Source organism: Peromyscus californicus, unplaced genomic scaffold (assembly GCF_007827085.1).
Source record: "Peromyscus californicus insignis strain IS unplaced genomic scaffold, ASM782708v3 Scaffold_12__1_contigs__length_115047231, whole genome shotgun sequence".
Lineage (NCBI taxonomy): Eukaryota > Metazoa > Chordata > Mammalia > Rodentia > Cricetidae > Peromyscus > Peromyscus californicus.
Window position 1 is genome coordinate 62,232,749 of NW_026294413.1, and position 19,181 is coordinate 62,251,929.

A 19,181-nucleotide genomic window follows, 5' to 3' on the forward strand; every position below is an offset into this window, starting at 1 on the left:
TCTTACATCTGTTCTACAAGGTCTGCTCCAGACTCTGAGAAGGTAGCTGCCTCAGGGTCTTCAGGCCTGCACTTACCTTGGAGTCTAGGAGTAGCCCAACCTCACAGACAGATCTCCCTATTATATTAGCCCCAAACAGCAGCAGCCATCCTAAGGGAGCCAGACTGCCCCCCAAGTGATGAGAGACAACCTCTCTGAACCAGCTGCCAAGGCTCCATCGGCCACACCTTGAGCAGGACTGCTTACTTACTCTCACTGCTTGCCCCTGTCCTCCTCTCTATTCCAAAGCTCCAACCGGTACCTTTAAGGAGTCTCAGCCTTTTGGCTGAGATCAAGTTCATACCACATCAGTGTCCTAATTTGGGGCCAATGAACTTCACGTGTTTCTCATCCCTACATGGCCACATGTATTAAAATCCCTCTGCCCTTCACTATCAACCCCCTCTTTAATGACATATTGGGTTGGGTGGCCACACCTGGTCTTTCAGACTCCTGGAGTTGGGGCTTTCCCTCTAAGACTCCTGTAATCCTATTTACTACTTGGGACCTTGGAAAGGCAGCCTTGAATCTGTGCTACAAGGCCTTCCCACGTATTTACTTCACAGTGGACTCTCTGGTAGTGACCTCTATTGTTCACTCCTCTCTGTTCTGAGGTAGGAATGACAGGAGTCTAAGAACCAGCATCCTCCTCAGGAGTTTGTTGGCAAGGCAATCTTGGAGAAAGAATTCTGGCCTTAGAGAATCAGAATCCTAACAAGAGTTTACCACAGTTCTCAGGTGAGGACATCCCAGGAATGTCAGAAAGGGTCAGGTCAGGGCTTAGGGCCTTTTCTTCCCACTGGCAGAAAGGGTTCTTATAACCTGTTGTCTTAGCTAATGTTTCTATTGCTGTGAAGAGACACCATGGGGCAACCTTATAAAGGAAAAGATTTAATTGGGGCTGACTTACAGGTTCAGAGGTTTAGTCCATCATCATCCTGGCGGGAAACATGGCAGCATACAGGTAGACAGGTGCTGGAGAAGGAGCTGAGTCCTACATCTTGATCTGCAGGCAGCAGGAAGTGAATTGTCACACTGGGTGTGGCTTCAGCTTATATGAGACCTCAAAGCCTGCTTCCACCCTAACACATTTCCTCCAACAAGGCCACACCTCCTAATAGTGCTGCTCCCTTTGAGCCAAGCATTCAAACACATGAGTCTATGGGGGCCATACCTACACAAACCACCACACCTGTCTTATTTAAGTCCCCTCAATCTTCAGCCTCACTGCCTTACTTTCCAAAAAGTGCCGAGTCACTTTCTTCTATTACTCTCTTTGTCCTGCCCCATTCCCTTCCACCAGGCTGCTTCTGACTCAGGCTCAAACTCATCTCTTGACAGTTGCTTTCTTTCTTTCTTTTTTTTTTTTTCTTTTGGTTTTTCAAGACAGGATTTCTCCGCATAAGTTTTAGTGCCTGTCCTGGATCTCACTCTGTAGACCACGCTGGCCTTGAACTCACAGAGATCTGCCTGGCTCTGCCTCCCAAGTGCTGGGTTTAAAGGCATGTGCCATCACTGCCTGGCAACAGTAGCATTTCTTTAAGGGCTGAGTTTTTGCTGTGTTTCTTCCCAGGTAGGACTTCTAATACCAACCAAATCACTGTCTCTGTGGCCCATCTCTGAGCTACTTCAGTCTGAGTAGGAGAGCCTTGGAGCTGAGCCCGACTCTGAAGCCCTACTTCTAGGATGTGTGCTCTCATGGGCCTCTAGTAGGCTGAATCCCCTTTCCCATGGCTGACTCTGATCTCACGCACTCCCTTGACCATATATTCAAGTTTAAAAGTATCCTTGGAATGATGCCTGTATTTATTAAAATAGTGTCTTCCCAAAGATTTGTGTATTTTATTTTGTAGTCAAATAATAATTAACAATAATAATAATAATAATAATAATAATAAATATCACTGTTCTGATAGCTGTTGTGTAGCCAGTTTCCTCCAGGATTGAAACACTCCATCCTGAAGGCAAGTTCCTTAAGACAGGAAGCAAACAACTCAAAATGGCTTCAAGAAGTTCCTGAAACTGAGCAGATTCACTAGGCTCCCCCTTCCCAAGAATAAACAACAAAGACTTGCTTAGAGTCTCTATCAAACAAGTCCAACTGTCTGAAAGAAGCAGAGAGCCCTCCAAGCAGCCTGGATGAAGGTTAGACCAACTGAGTCGCCTAGAACAGACAGTCTCTAACATGCGGGGCTGCCTGCCTGCTGCTGTTTAGTGTGCTCCAGGTTCCCAGCTTTGTGAGCTGTCATCCATGCTGGGCTGGGCTTTGGTGATAATCTGCCCTTGAGTCATAGCTGCTCCTGTAAGTAACCCCTCTCACACATTCCTATAAGTAACTCCAATAAAACTCATTGGTTCACCAAGTTGGACTTTGGCGGTATCCACACTTTGGTCTGTCATGGGCTGCCTATATGGGGTGAGTAGACATGAGTGTTCTGTCTCCCGAGGAAGTCTTGTCACACTACACAGTTTTACAAAGATTAACTCATTTAACCTTTAAAAACAATCCAGTGAAGCCGGTAATTATTAACCTCATTTATAGATAGGAAGGAGATAAAGGCACAGAAAGTTTAAGACTAATCAGAACTGTAGTCCAGATAGTCTGAATGGCTTCTCAACCTGTGGATTGTGATCCTTCACCAAACCTCTGTCTCCAAAAATATTTACACTATGATTCAAAACAGTAGCAAAATTACAGTTATAAAGTAACACCAAAATAATGTTATGGTTGCACATGAGGAACTGTATTAAACGGTTGCAGTATTGTGAAGGTTGAGAACCACTGGATAAGGTCCTGAAAATTACATATTTAAATGTATGAAACATGCACACAAATTTGTATTTCAGTACCTGTGCTGGAACCCAGGTCCTAAATCTTTCTACTTAAGTGCACATATATAGAGGAAAAGCGATGGGGAACTTAGCTGCCTTTTTCTCCCAGCCACCTCTCCCCAGTCACATCCTTTTGAGTTTAAAGGACCAGCTTCAGAAACCCCAGTTTCCTCTGCAAGATGAAGGGGCTCACCAAGAGAATGTCAAGAGCTTTCCAATTTAAAAATTAAACTCTCCAGGAAGAGTGACCTGGAAACTGCATATTCCACTTTGTGAGATGCCATGGCTTTGTGTTCCCTAAGATAATCCTATGGGGTCTTGTGCCTTTCAGACCAACTATAATTGGATTTGTTATGTACACTGATGATATTCTAATGCATTTGTGAAGGTTTACATTAAATTTCTGGACAGTTTCGCTTGGTTGGATTTGACATGCTCTCGTAGCTCCTCCACCACTGGGGCATGCACGCCCTCTGCTGGCCACGAGCATAACTCAGCCAGCAAGGGGCCTGGCACCATGGAGCAAAGAACTTTCATTTTGCCTTCAAGCAACAGTGACTATCACTCCCAAAGCTAGGAAGGCAGGTTTAGGGCTGGACATACAAAGACAAATGAAAGCTCCCCGGCCCTAAAAGGCCTCACAGTATAAGGGGGTACGCTCAATCTGAGCATCATGCCACTTGGGAGTTAGGGCTAGCACTGCCTCTCAAGTTCCCATTAGGTTTCTACCCCAAGTTTACACATAAACCATACAGCTCAATACAGGGCTCTTTTGCTAGGAATGATGACTCAAGCTGCCCAAGAGCAACACAGCTCATGGTGTGCTACCCTGCAGACCCAGGTTATCTGGGAGCAGTCCTGGCAGTCAGCCCCCCAGGACAGACACAAGTACTGCAGGGAAAGGTTAGATGTTCATAGGGACTAGAGAGATGGCTCAGCCGTTAAAGAGTTGTGTGTGTGTGTAGGTGAAGATTAATCTTGGTGTCAACTTGACAACATCTGGAATAATCTAATAGGCAAGCCTGGGCACTTCTGTATGGGACTTTCTTGATCAGATTATTTGAAGTGAGAAGACCTTCCCTAAATGTGGGTGGTGCTTTCTGATGGCAGCCCAGATTAAAAGACATGCTTTTTGACTGCTTGCCCTCATTCTTGCTGGCAAATTCATCTATTCTGTTGCTGCTGCATCCTTCCACAGATAGTAGAACAAACTCCTTTGGGCTTCTAGCATAGACTAAAGATAAGCAGCTCTCCAAGGATCCTCCATGTCACCAGCACCATATTGGGACTTTCAGCCTCACTGGCTGAGGCTTCTTGACCTCTCCAGTGTGAAACAACCATTGTGTGATGGCCTAGACCATATTATATAAGCCAACCTAATGAATTCCTTTTAATATATACATTTATCAGTTCTGTTCCTCTAGAGAACCCTGGCTAACACATTCATAAAAGGATAGAGAATAGCTGGGTGTGGTGGTTTACATCTTTAACTCCAGCATTCCAGAAGCAGGAGCAAGTGGTTCTCTGAGTTCAAGACCAGCCTAGGCTACAAGGCAAGAGAGTTCCAGGCCAGTCAGGGCCACACAGTGAGACCTTTCTGAAAAAACAAAAAACAAAAAAACGGGGGCTGGAGAGAGGTTAAGAGCACTGACTGTTCTTCCAGAGGTCCTGAGTTCAATTCCCAGCAACCACATGGTGGCTCACAACCATCTGTAATGAGGTCTGGTGCCCTCTTCTGGCTTGCAGGAATACATGCAAGCGGAACACTGTAAACATAATAAACAACATAATAAATAATAAATATAAAAAAAACAAAAAACAAAACCAAACAAATGCTTTTTCTTTTTTAAAAAAGAGAAAGTGTAAAAAATAAGGAGAGGGTTGGAAAACAGAAGGGTAGGGATATGGGTAGTTCAAGTAGGAAGGAAGGAGAGGGCTGGAAAGATAGAAGAGTGGTAAACACAGATAATTAAAGAAGGGACAGTGTTGGGACACAGGAGAGTGAAGGTGAGGATGGTTATGGGGCAGGGCATGCACTATCCACAACATCTTAAATTTACAATTCAAATGTAAGAAATGCATATACTTAAGAAGACACACATTATAAGAGTGTAGGATAAAACATAAAAGCGTCTGCCAGAGACTCCTACAGTACACACACTAGCAGATTCACATAGTTTAGGGTCAGCACAAGGAGGAGATGGAACACCTGCCTTAGGGTTTCTGTTGCTGTGAAGAGACACTATGACCACAGCAACTCTTATAAAGAAAACATTTAATTGGGGTGGCTCGCTTACAGTTCCAGAGGTTCAGTCCATTATCATCATGATGGGGAGCATGGCAGCATGCAGGCAGACGTGGTGCTGGAGTAGTAGCTGACAGCCCTATATCTTGTAGGCAAAAGGAAGTCGACTGAGACACTGGGCAGTATCCTGAGCATAGGAAACCTCAAAGCACACCTCCACAGTGACACACTTCCTCCAACAAGGCCATACCCACTCCAACAAAGCCACACCTAATAGTGGCACTTCTTATGAGATTATGAGGGTCAATTACATTCAAACTACCACACCACCCAATGCAGTAATGGGCATGTGTGGCTAAAACCAAGTGTTTGCAGCCAGTGGCTTACCATGGACTTGCCCCTGAAAATACTTACCTATTCCTTAGCAAAGCTGAGACCTATTGCTGAGCAAAACCAAAACTCTCCATCCAAAATACCAAAGACATCTCCCTATTTTCCTTTCTTGGTGAAACCAAACCTTTCATTTTATCCATGCTTGAAATGTTAATCATGTATCTGTAGCAATGCTGAAGAAAAACATTTAAGCTTTGTGAAGTAAATGGAAATATTTGTATGGAATAAGTATACAGATGTTGGTAAAGGTGCTTGCAGGGCAAGCCTGGCCATCTGAATTTGATCCTCAGAACCCAGATGGAAGAGGGAGAAAGAACCAACTCCGCAAAGATGCCTTCTGACCTCCACATAGGCCTTCACATCATGCACACACAGCAACAATAATGTCTGCAACAACTACAATCAGCTGGGAGGACATGGTAAAACCCAGCTCAAGTGAGGGAGTATAACTCAGTGGTAGAGTACCTGAGTAGCAAAGGCTTGCAGAATCAACTAAGCAGGGCTCATAGAAGAGCCTGAAGCAACATCACAGGGCCTATATGGGTCTGAGCTAGGTCCACTGCATATATGTTTTTGTGGGACTCCTGACAGTGGGAGTGGGGGGTGTCTCTGACTCTTCTGCCTTTTTTTTTTTTTTTTTTTTTTTTTTTTTGTACAATGGTGTTTTGCTGGCATGTATGTCTGTGTGAGGGTGTTAGATCCTGGAGCTACAGACAGCTGTGAGGTGCCATGTAGGTGCTGGGAATTGAACCCAGGTCCTCTAGAAGAGCAGTCAGGGCTCTTAACCACTGAGCCATCTCTCCAGTTCCTGCCTACTCTTGGGACCCCTTTCTTCCTGCTGGCTTGCCTTATCCAGCCTTGATATGAAAGTTTGTGCCTAGTGTAACTGTAACTTGTTACACCATGTTTGGTTGAGATCCCTGGGAGGCCTGCTCCTTTCTGAAGGGAGACAGAGAAGGAGTGAATCTGGGGGAGAGGGGAAGGGAAATGGGGGTACCGGGATGGAGGGAAAACTGTGGTCAGGATGTAATGTATGAGAGAAGAATTTAAATTGGACCAATGGAATATGGACCAATGGAATTGAATATGGACCAATGGAATCAAAATGAAGACCCTGACATTAATCCACACACATATGAACACCTGATTTTTGACAAAAAAAAGTAAAAACTATACAATGGAAAAAAGAAAGTATCTTCAACAAATGGTACTGGCATAACTGGATGTCAACATGTAAAAGATTGGAAATAGATCCATATCTGTCACCATGCACAAAACGCAAGTCCAAGTGGATCAAAGATCTCAACATAAATCTAGTTACACTGAAATTGACAGAAGAGAAAGTAGGAAGTACTCTTGAACACATTGGCACAGGAGATCACTTCCTAAATATAACACCAGTAGCACAGACACTGAGAGCAACAATTAATAAATGGGATCTCTTGAAACTGAAAAGCTTCTGTAGGACAAAAGACACATTCAATAAGACAAAAAGAAAGCCTACAGAATGGGAAAAGGTCTTCACCAACCCCACATCTGAAAGTGGACTGATATCCAGAATATATAAAGAACTCAAGAAACTAGACATCAAAATACCAAACAATCCAATTAAAAAATGGGCTAAAGAGCTAAACAAAGAATTCTCAAAAGAAGAATCTCAAATGGCTGAAAGACATTTAAGGAAATGCTCAACATCTCTAGTCATCAGAGAAATGCAAATCAAAACGACTCTGAGATACCACCTTACACCTATCAGAATGACTATGATCAAAAACACTAATGACAGTCTATGTTGGAGAGGATGCGGAGCAAGGGGAACACTCCTCCACTGTTGGTGGGAGTGCAAATTTGTACAACCACTGTGGAAATCAGTATGGCGGTTTCTCAGAAAATTGGGAATCGATCTACCTCAAGACCCAGCCATACCACTCTTGGGCATATACCCAAGGAATACCACAAAGATACATGCTCAACTATGTTCCTAGCAGCATTATTCGTAATAGCCAGAACCTGGAAACAATCTAGATGCCCATCAACTGAAGAATGGATTAAGAAAATGTGGTACATATACACAATGGAATACTACTCAGCAGAGAAAAACAATGACAGCATGAAATTTGTAGGCAAATGGATGGAACTAGAAAATATCATCCTGAGTGAGGTAACCCAGACTCAGAAGGGCAAACATGGTATGTACTCACTCATAAGTGGATACTAGATATAAAGCAAAGGACAATCAGACTGCAACCCACAGATCCAGGGAGGCTACCTAGCAGGGGAGACCCTAGGATGACTGTGGCTTATAATAAGTTTTGGTTTTGCCCAATCACTGGCCAAGCTTTAATGAAACATTTCACTATTAGGATAAGAATTTGTACTATATCAAGCTGATGAAAGAAAATGCTGGCCGTACTTTCAGAAGGGGAGGCTAAAATCTTTTTAGAATATGGATTAGCCTATAGAAAAATGTCTGCCATAAATCGAACAGTGAAGGGGAAAATGAATAGGAAGCTCACTTACACAACTTAAGTAAAACATAGATCTCTGAACAGGTGAAGATAGGCTTATTCTGTATCCCAGAATCTAATCAATATTTATATGTATAATTCAGCTATCATTTGGCTTAAAAGGGCTTATTGTTAAATGTTATCATTTACACTATTTTTTACAGAGAGAATATTTTACTGTTTAAAATAACCCTGGACTTTTAAATTATAACCCGTTTTTTTGTTTAAAAAAAAAAAAAGACCCTGGATTCAATCAGCACCACCAAAAAAATACCTAGGCATATCTCCCCACATATATCCTTCTCATTCCCATCCCCTACCCCATATACAGAGATAAGTAAGATAGATAGATAGAGATAGATAGATAGATAGATAGATAGATAGATAGATAGAGATACTGAGAGATAGAGAGAGATATTGAGAGACATATATATTGGGAGATGAGAGACATGGAAAGATGGATATATAGAGATATATAGATACAGATATCTATAGAGATAGAGAGATGGATAGAGATAGAGATGGATACAGAGAGATAAATGAATAGATATCAAGAGATGGGGGCAGATGAGTAGATATTGAGAGACAGATGGACAGATATAGAGAGACAGATAAATGGACAGACATAGAGAGATAGATTGTCAGTGAAAGTGCTGGTACTGGACAAATATAGCACCAAATACACAAAACTCATGAGTTTTAAGATGGTTGTCTCACATTTTGGTCTTACTAACTTATAATAGCTTTTAAAGACTGATATGCCTTTTGTCATCATCCAGAGGTCATGAATTAATGTTAGTCATAGTTTTCCAGAATAAAATAATAATACATATACTATATATGCTATAGATTTTGAAGGAAATATGTGTGCACACATCTTCCTATCTATCATCTACCTATCTATCTACCTACCTACTTATTTTCACCCTGTAACTTTTTAAAACAGCAATATAAAAAAAATGGGAAAAATATAAAGTCAAGCTGGAATGGATCCTGTGCTGTGAGATGTGTGGGTCTCTATCAGAGAAAAATTTCATTTTCTTCATTGCCATTCAAATGGATACAGCAGAATAGAGGTGTAAAGGTTCACGAAGAGTCAGAGTCAACTTGGCATTTTAAAGGAGCTGCCATCAGTCTTCTTTACACAGGAAAAGATACCAGTACCGTTCTTCCTAGAGCTAGACCTCTATAATTAACAAAGCAGTTAGTCACAGAGACTTAGCTGCCTGAGAAGCCAGCATAGCAGAGACTGCAAATACTCAAGGAATACCATGTCCTTTTCTGAGAGCATCCTGGGAATCAGAAGAATGCTTGGTTGGTGAACATGGAATCAGGTGGTGCACATACAGACAAGCAGGCACACACACATAAACATAAATAAAAACGTGTGTGGATGCTGGTAGAGACCAGAAGAGGGCATTGGATATGCTGGAGCTGGCACTACAGGCAGTTCTAAGTACTCAACTAGATGCTGAGAACTGAACTCAGGTCTGCAAGAACAGAATGTGCTCTTTATCCATTGAGCCATCTTTCCAGCCCCAGATAAAAATAAACTTAATTTAAAAAAAATGGCTTTATCTGTCAAACAGCTTCATTCAAAGATGGAGGAACCAGCATCCCTCTGGTTCTAAGGAGTCAGTGGTACTGGTTACTGGATTAACCATAGACAGAAGCTCCATGGAAATACAAACAGAACTGTATCCCTAATACATACCCAGGGCCTTGTTAATTGAACATTAACAATCAGTAAATAAACCAGAAAATCCAAGGAAGAAAGGGGATAATGTAACTAGACTTGTCACAAGAGATCAGCACTTGGAATTCACTAAGTATAGAATATGTCCAGAGCCCTTGTAAGTAGACCACAGTCTACAAGCTTCCATGACCTCTTTTTCCTGTTCATCTAAGGTGACATCATATTTCTAGATCGTTTCCCAACATTTTAATGAAAATTTGCAAACATAAGCCAGGCTCTGTCATGCACACATGTCATCCCAGCACCAGAGCAGCACAGACCAGAGGATCAGGAATTCAAGGCTATCCTTGGCTACATAGTGAGTTCAAAGCCAGTCTGGACTATACAAGACCCTGTCTCAAGACCAACAAACAAAAAGTTACAAACATAGGCAAAGTTGGAGGAATTTTATTCTGCATACCATGTAGCCTACAAACGTAATTCTTCTTGAATTATCATATCTATTAATTTCCCTCTGCATTCACCAATCCATATTATTTTATGCATTCAAAAGTAAATTAGTCATCAGCAGACATTTCCCTAAATAATTAAGTATGTGTGTTATAAACTAAAGCTAAACATGTGCTGCTAATTATTTCTTCTAAAATTATATTTATATATACCTAAGTGTGTAACTCTTGAATGTTTGTATCTGTGTATCCCAAATTCCTGCTAAGATACTGAATGTTATTGCTATCACATCAGAAAATCCCAGTAATTTTATTCATCCATCCATCCATCTATCCATCCATCCATCCATCCATCCATCCATCCATCCATCCATCAGTTTGTTCAGTTTATTCATTTTGGCAATGCTAAAGATCAAACCTAGAGTTGGCTAGGCTAGTGTTCTTCCACAGAATTAGAACCCAACCCTTTCCTAACTTTCTTTTTTTTTTTTTTTTTTTTTTTTTTTTTTCTCGAGACAGGGTTTCTCTGTGTAGCTTTGCGCCTCTCCTGGAACTCACTTGGTAGCCCAGGCTAGCCTCGAACTCACAGAGATCTGCCTGGCTCTGCCTCCCGAGTGCTGGGATTAAAGGCGTGTGCCACCACCGCCCGGCCTTTCCTAACTTTTAAGAAGGTATGTTTTTGTGTGGGAGGAGGACAATAAAGTTTTGAAATTTCAGTGTGTTTAGAGTACAGCTTTAAACATCTAGGGGAATTCACAGTTAGTGTCACATTAGAGGTAAACAGAACTGTACAAGCACTGTCTTAAGAAATAGCATGAAGCCACTAGATCAAGGCAAACAGCTGACTGCTGTTCTCAGACTTCAGAGCGTCTCAGATTACAGCAAAGACAAACCTGAGCACAGAGCTTTAGCAAAGCCCTCCCCTCTCCTCTCATATCCTCCACTGACCAATACTCAGAAGAAAATGTCCTCCTGTGCTCCCCATCTTCTGCTTGCCCACTCAGGCTGCATGGGTCTGGTTCCGGGGTCGGGGTGTTTTCTGAAAATTTTCTACTACTCAGTTAAGTTAATTCTCAAGACCAATGGGCCATTTCTCCTAAAGTTGCATTAGAAATCATTCAAAAATGTTTTCTAATAATCTCTTATAAAACAAAATTATTTACACTAACATACTTGTCTTCATCTAAGTTGCAGTTTCTGGCTTTAGAACATGTCATTCCAGTTCTTACATCTGTGCAGAGCCTAGACATTGTGATGTCATTAAAATACCATTTTAATACTTTGATTTTGCAAAATTTCAATCACATACGAAAACAGGGCAATGATGAACCCTCATATTCCCATCTCCAGCCTCTAAAATGGTCTTGATATCTTTAAGATTCACCTATATCAGATGATTTAGTCTGTCTCTCTTCACTGCCAATTAGTATTCTACTGTGTGGATTACCAGTTTCCATGTTAAACACTGTGTTTATTTTGGAAGCATTTACATTTTATGTGCTGTGGGATGGTCTGTATGTCAAGTGTGTTGCTGATTGGTCAATAAATAAATCACTGATTGGCCAGTGGCCAGGCAGGAAGTATAGGCGGGACAAGGAGGAGAATAAAGTTGGGAAGTGGAAGGCTGAGTCAGAGAGACACTGCCAGCCGCCATGATGACAAACAGCATGTGAAGATGCCGGTAAGCCACGAGCCACATGGCAAGGTATAGATTAATGGAAATGGAGTAATTTAAGCTGTAAGAACAGTTAGCAAGAAGCCTGCCGCGGTCATACAGTTTGTAACCAATATAAGTCTCTGTGTTTACTTGGTCGGGTCTGAGTGGCTGTGGGACTGGCAGGTGAGAGAGATTTGTCCTGACTGTGGGCCAGGCAGGAAAACTCTAGCTACATTTATGTGACCATAAGTCAGTATAGCTCAGTGCATTGGAAGAAATGTAACTCCTTGCTCCCCCCAGCTTTAGACTTCTCCCTTATTTTTGACTCTAAGTGAATGTAATAATATTATTCTGTATTAAGTAAGCATAGAATGTCCTTTATGCAATTATAAAGAGTTATTGTTTTAGTAATATTTCTTTATAGAAAAAATTTTAATGAATTAATAAAGTATCAGTTGACCTCTAATCAGAATATTTACAAGAAAGCTCAGTATTGGTTGGGGATTTAGCTCAGTGGTAGAGCGCTTGCCTAGCAAGCACAAGGCCCTGGGTTCGATCCTCAGCTTAAAAAAAAAAAAAGAAAGCTCAGTATGGTGGCACACTATAATCTCAGCAATTGGGAGACTGAGGCAGGAGGATTACATGTTTGAGGTCAACCTGGACTAGTGAGTTGGAAGATCTTTATAGCAAGATCCTGTTACAAAGTCCCATCCCAATGTCTTCATATATATTGATCAGGGATAAACAAATATGTAAGTACCTATTACCTATCAATTGTTCTTCAGCTTTATAAATACATTGCTATCCCTCATGTGGGCCCATGGATTTTGTATTATATTTCCTATGCTGTGGGATGTCTTTCTGTATGCTGTGAATATGTGTTGCTCTGATTGGTTGATAAATAAAGCCTGTTTTCTTATACCCAGGACCACCAGCTCCAGGGTGGCACCACTCACAGTGAACTAAGCCTTCCCACATCAATCAATCATTTAACCAAGAAAATGCTCTACAGAGTTGCCCACAGGCCAATCTGATGGAGTCATTTTCTTAATTGAGGTTCCCTCTTCCCAGATGACTCTAGCTTGTATCAAGTTGACAACAAACTACCCAGGACAATCCTGGAGTCTAAAGACAAAAGGAAGTATATATCACAGAAGAAACCTTATCATTCCTCCACCTTTTAGATCTATTTGCACCCACAACATATTGATAATGCCCACCCACATGATGAGGCACATCATCCTTAGTCTCATGCATCTACTAATCTCTTTCAGTAACAGCCTCCTAAACACACCCAGAAAGATGTACTGGCTATCTGGGCATCCCTTATCCCAGTCAATCTGAGATATAAAACTGTCACCAACACCAAAAGCACAGGTGACAAAAGAAAAAAGTAGATAAAGCTACATTATAATTATTTTTTTGTGCTTCAAAGAACACCATCAAGAAAGTGAAAAGATAACTGACTGAATGAATCAAATATTTGCAAATTACCTATCTGATAAAAGGACTAAGGTTTTTAATATATCCAGAAGTATTATAGCTGGGCACAGCACTTCACAGTGAAAATCCCAGTGCACAGGAGGCCAAGGCAGGAAAATATGAGTTTGAAGCCAGATTGGGCTACACAGGGAGCTCCAGATAAGCCTGGAATGCAGAGTGAAGACCCCACAACAGAAAAGAATTGTGTAAGAACTGCTATATCCCAGGACTGGGATGCCACTCAGTGGCACTGTGCTTGCTCAGCATGCCCAAGGCTCTAGGTTCCATCCCTCTTCAACCCAAAACATAAAAAAAGAACCAGTTAGCCTGAATTAGGGCCACCTCTAACAGTGTCATTTTAGCTGGGAATGGTGGTATACACCTGTAGTTCCAGCACTTGATGGTTGGAAGCAGGATGGTCAGAAGTTCAAGGCTAGCCTTAGCTACATATCAAGTTAGAAGCTAGCCTTGGATCCATAAGACCCTGTTTCCAAAAAAAAGAAATAAAAATAATACTACTGCCACTTAAGAACAAAATTTAACCCAATTTACAAGTGACTAAAGATCTGAATAGCCAGTGTGGTGGTACACACCTGTAGCAAGTTCCAGGCCAGCAACAGCTACATAGTGAGACCCTCTCAAAATAAAGAAAAAATGGCCTGAATAGAAATTATTCCAAAGTGCCAGGCAGTGGTGGCACACGCCCTTTAAACCCAGCACTTGGGAGGCAGAGACAGGAGGATCTCTGTGAGTTTGAGGTCAGTCTGGTCTACAGAGCAAGTTCCAGGACAGGCTCCAGTGCTACAGAGAATCTCTGTCTCAGGAGGGGGGGGAGAAGAAGAAGGAGGAGGAGGAGGAGGAGGAGGAGGAGGAGGAGGAGGAGGAGAAGGAGGACAAGGAGAAGCAGGGGAAGGGGGGAGGAGGAGGAGGAGGAGGAGGAGGAGGAGGAGGAGGAGAAATTATCCCAAAGATTCATGAATAACTGGTTAGTACATGGAAAGTTACTTGGTGTTATTGGTCACTTGGGAAAGGCGAATCCACAATGAGATACTATTGGACACCTACCAGGGTAGCTAAAATTGTAAAAAGATGATAATAAGCATTGGCAATCATGTAGAGAAAGTGGAACCCCATACGTCATTGGTGAGATTATAGATAATGCAACTACACTAGAAAAATAGCTCTGCAGATCTCCAAACATTTATATATGAAGTTACCATGAGTCAGCAATTCAGCTCTTATGTATATAAGCCAGAAAACTTAAGAATATGTTCACCCAAAAGCCTATACAATGGATGTTCATAGCAATATTATTCATAGTTGCCCCCAAGTAGAAACTTGGATGTACAACAACAGAGAAACAAAAATATGGTCTTTACATGCAGTGGAATATTACTTGAGTATAAATAGGAAGGAGCCATGCTACAACATAGAAAAAAACATGAAAACATCATACTAAATAAACAACTATTTAAAGGACAACATATATGAAATGTCCAAGAAAGACCTAAACCCTCTGCGTTTGGAAGTATGTTGGTGGTTATTTGGGGCTAGAGAGGGGAAAATGGGGAGTAACTACTGATGGGTACAGAGTTTTTGGAAGCCAAGGGAACCTGTTATGTCAATCTATGGCTATGCTGGAAATCAGGATCAATTCTGTAGCATGAAGACTGTAGCTCAATCAAATTGTTTTTGTTAAATTTTCTGGATACAGGATTCCTTTACACGGCAACCTGTCTCGGTGCCTTCAATGTAGTCTCTGAGATCCACTCGTGTGCTACCTGTTTAGTTATCTAGCGCTTCATGAATTCATTTAATATTTACCAATGCTACAGGCGGGCACTCCGGTTACTGCTCAGCCTGCTGTCCCCTCAGAGTACTCAATGTTTTCCTTCTAAAATAAATAATTTACTGAGTGATCATTACAAGAGGCAATAATGAATCAAGATAGATAAAATGGAGTTTTTTCTTTTTTTCCCCTTAAAAAGTAGGAAACTTGTGTCTTCCTTTCTTTTCCCTTCTCTCTTTTTATAGACTGTACTACGTGTTTAATGGAGACTGATGTCTACATTAACTATTAGACATTACATCTACAAATCACAAGTCCTGGGTTTTTTGTTAGGTCTCAGGAAGTCCATATATCTAGAAATGAGCTCAGCTGGACTATGGAAAGATTTCTGGCAGCTAGATAAAAGCCAGCATTCCTCAGGAACTTATGAAATGGGGTTTCTGTCCCCCAAAGGAGTCCCTCTCCCCAGCTATTCATTCCCCTTATAATCCACATGACTTGTCCATCCCTGCTCTCTTGCTATGCTCTGTCTCTTGCTGTCTCCACTGTTCTTTCTCACTTCCCTAGCGCTGACCATATCTGTCTGCTTTCTTGCTATCTTTTCTCTCTGCACCTTCCACTGTCTTGCTATGCTCTATCTCTTACTATCTCCACTATTCTCTCTTGCTCTCCTGCTTCTCTGGGTCTGGCCATGTCTGTCTGCTTTCCTATCTCTGTTCCGGACTCTTCCAGGTGCCTCTAGATATTTTCTCTCTCACACCCACAATAAAAACCTTCCCTTCAGCCGGGCGGTGGTGGCACACGCCTTTAATCCCAGCACTCGGGAGGCAGAGCCAGGCGGATCTCTGTGAGTTCGAGGCCAGCCTGGACTACCAAGTGAGTTCCAGGAAAGGCACAAAGCTACACAGAGAAACCCTGTCTCGAAAAAAAAAAACAAAAACAAAAAAAAAAAAAACCCTTCCCTTCAATGGGGTGGTCATGTCGGCAGTTTCTCTAATGTACCCCCTTGCATATAGTTTTGTTATAGTCTTTCCAGTCCTGGGGCTCAAACCATGATTGGCAAGAGCTTGACCACTGAGCTACATCTCCACTCAGGGCTATAAAATAATTATTAAAGCATGTGATTAAATTTTAGAATAGAAAAAAAAATGGTGTTGCTGGAAATTGAACCAAGAGCATTCTGGACAAGCTCTCTGCTACAGAAAAAATTCTTAGCATTGGGAGACAGCAGTAGGCAGATTGCTGTGAGTTTGAGGCCAATCTGGTCTACATAGCAAGTTCTAGGCCAACCAGGCTTACACAAAGAGAGCCCCATCTAAAAAAGCAAAACAAACAAACAAACAAAAAACCCAACAACAGTGATGACAAAGAGGAATGAGGATGATGATGATGATGATGATTTTGATGATAGGAAAAGGAGGAGGAGAAGACAAAGAAGAGGAAAAAGAAGAAAAGAAAAAGAAAAAGCTTTAATAGCATTTGTTCTTGGCAGGTCCACTCACTACTTGCCACTTTTTAAAGCTTTCTTGGCCAATCCCCAGAACATCGCCTCAGTGTTGATAGTCCCAGGGTATTTCATGGGTATTTATTTGTTCAGTAGTTTTCAAACATGTTAGGGTTCTGTTGTATTTTGTCTTTGGAATACTACAGATCAAATCTAGGGCATTCTGCATTTAAAAAGTTCAATACACGTTCAACAATTTTGGGTAGTCTCACATCCTCTGACTCAGGCTATACAAAGTGCAGTGACCACATGGTTCCACAGAACTACACTTCCCTACCCAGTACATCTACAACACAGACAAGTGTCTTCACAAACATGACAGTTTCTTCTCAGAACAAAATAAGGCTTCTGACAACCCTCAAAATTTGGATAATCTTTATTTTTTACATTTCCAAAATAGAATTATAGATGATGACATTGTTACATTTCTTACATTAACAAAGTCTGATATACTTTTAACTAATAATCCATGTGCCCATCCTTGTTATTAGAAACATTTTAGGATTTTTTTTCACAATCTCAATCATCTATATGTAATTTTGTTTTGTCATAAATATTATACATACACCAAGAAGTTTTGTTTTTTTTTTGTTTGGTTTTGATCTGCAAATGTTAGAAGAAATTTTTTGAGACAGGCTCTCTCCTATGTAGCCCACACTGCCTCAGCTTTTTGAGTACTAGGTTACATGTGTGGACACAGTGACCTCTTGCTCACTGGCCCTAATGTAAGTCAAAGAGACACATGTCACTTGAATATTTGAGTTGCTATGGGAAACCTTTGACTATTTGGCACATTTGTAGATTTCCCTGAAATACTAGATTCTTATGTATGTAGTCTTATCTGTTATAAAAACTGTCCAGAACATTATCTACCCTTTATAGGCAAGCCACAGGTTGAAATGCCCTCTCTATACATAGTCAAGGAGTGCAGATCTGAGAATCAGTTTTACTGAGTCCCACCTAATCACCTTTATCTCTTCTGAGGATGTAAAACCAACTTTGGAATTACTTTGCTTTGTTTCCTGTACTAGTCAGGGTTCTTTAGAGTAACAGAACTTATAGAATGAATCTCTTTCTATATATATAAATGTTATTTATTGAAACATCTTACAGGCTGAAGTCCAGCTAATTCAACAATGGCTGTGAACAGAAAGTCTGATAATCCAGTAGTTCCTCAGTCCACAGGCTGGATATCTCAGCTGGTCTTCGGTATATACTGGGATCCTGAAGAAGTCGGCTCCAATGGAATGGATGTGCTTAGGAAGGGAAGGGCAGAAGCTGCCTTCTTCTCTCCCGTATATCAGGAGAAGGTCTGGCCCAGATTAAAGTCGTATCTTCCAACCTCAAGATCCAGATTAAAGGCATGTGTCTACCACCTCAAAGGTCTGGACTAGAAGTAGATTCACCCACTTCAAACCAAGCAAAAACTCTCTTACAGGCGTGCCCTCTATCTGGACTGTAGTTCATTCTAGATGTAGTCAAGTTGACAAGCACGAAAAGCCAGCACTCTTCCCTTCCATCTCCTCAACAGCCTGTTCTGAAACTTGTTCTAGCAGCAGTGCTCAGATCTAAACTGGTAAGGAAGAGATTAAGAGGTAGCCGATTCAGAATAAGGGGGCTAGTGGCTGGGCAGGGATGCCACAGCTCCTTTTGATTTGCAACAGGCTGCTTTATCTTCCACTGGAGCGAAGATGGTTTAAAGTTTTGAGTAAACAATATTATTACAAAAGATTCATAGGGCCTTCCTTAGAGAGACTTTGCTATTACTTTCTTATTTTTTATACTAAAAACATTTTGTAATACCCTTTAATTTTTCAAATTCCTTTATTTTACCTAACCTTTTTTTTTTTTTTTTTTTGGTTTTTCGAGACAGGGTTTCTCTGTGTAGCTTTGCGCCTTTCCTGGAACTCACTTGGTAGTCCAGGCTGGCCTTGAACTCACAGAGATCCGCCTGGCTCTGCCTCCCGAGTGCTGCTAACCTTTTCTTTTATTCCTAGTGATCAGTCTTTGAATTTTCCAAGTCACTAACCTTGCTTAATGGTTTTAGCAATTAAAAATACTAAGTAACCTTTAAAGACATCCTGTGAGGAATGAGTAACGTTCAATGGTGCTGCTAATAGAGCACTTTCAAGCCAACTAATGAAAGTAATTCACTGCAGTACAAAAACTTTCATTTTAAAATGTCTATTTGGGGACTGGAGAGCTGGCTCAGCCATTAAAGGCTAGGCTCACAACCAAAAATCAAATCAAATTTATATTTTTGGTTGTGATATATATATATATATATATATATATATATCACTTTTTAATTCAGTAAATTTGAATTAAATGAGTATAATTAACACCAGATAAATTAAAATGTCAACATTTGGGGTAAAGACTTGAAGAGAATAAAAATAACTGTCATACTAGCCACCTCTTGTGTTGCTGTGACAAGTTCCCCGGACAGGTACAACTCAGGAAGAAAGGATTTACTTTGTTAATGGTACAGGAGGGTACAGGCCCGGGCAGCTCCATCTGTGGTGCCAGGAGTCTGAGCATACAGACGAGGAAAAGGACAGCTCTAGCTGGAACCTTCAAATGCCGCC

At 41.2% G+C, this 19,181-nt stretch overlaps 1 protein-coding gene across 6 annotated transcripts in view; it reads right to left on the minus strand.

Moving 5' to 3' along the window:
- Trim13 (tripartite motif containing 13) overlaps window positions 1–19,181 on the minus strand; it is a 49,222-nt gene that overhangs the window by 26,664 nt on the left and 3,377 nt on the right. For 2 of the 6 annotated variants that reach the window (XM_052733009.1, XM_052733002.1), the window contains exon 2: window positions 950–1,045. The exons of 2 other annotated variants lie outside the window; for them this stretch is intronic. The gene's annotated coding sequence lies outside the window, so the exon portion shown is untranslated. Of the gene's footprint in view, window positions 1–949; window positions 1,372–4,523; window positions 4,638–5,168; window positions 5,276–19,181 lie in introns of those variants that run through there. 2 more of the 6 variants (XM_052733003.1, XM_052733004.1) reach the window with 2 other exon arrangements.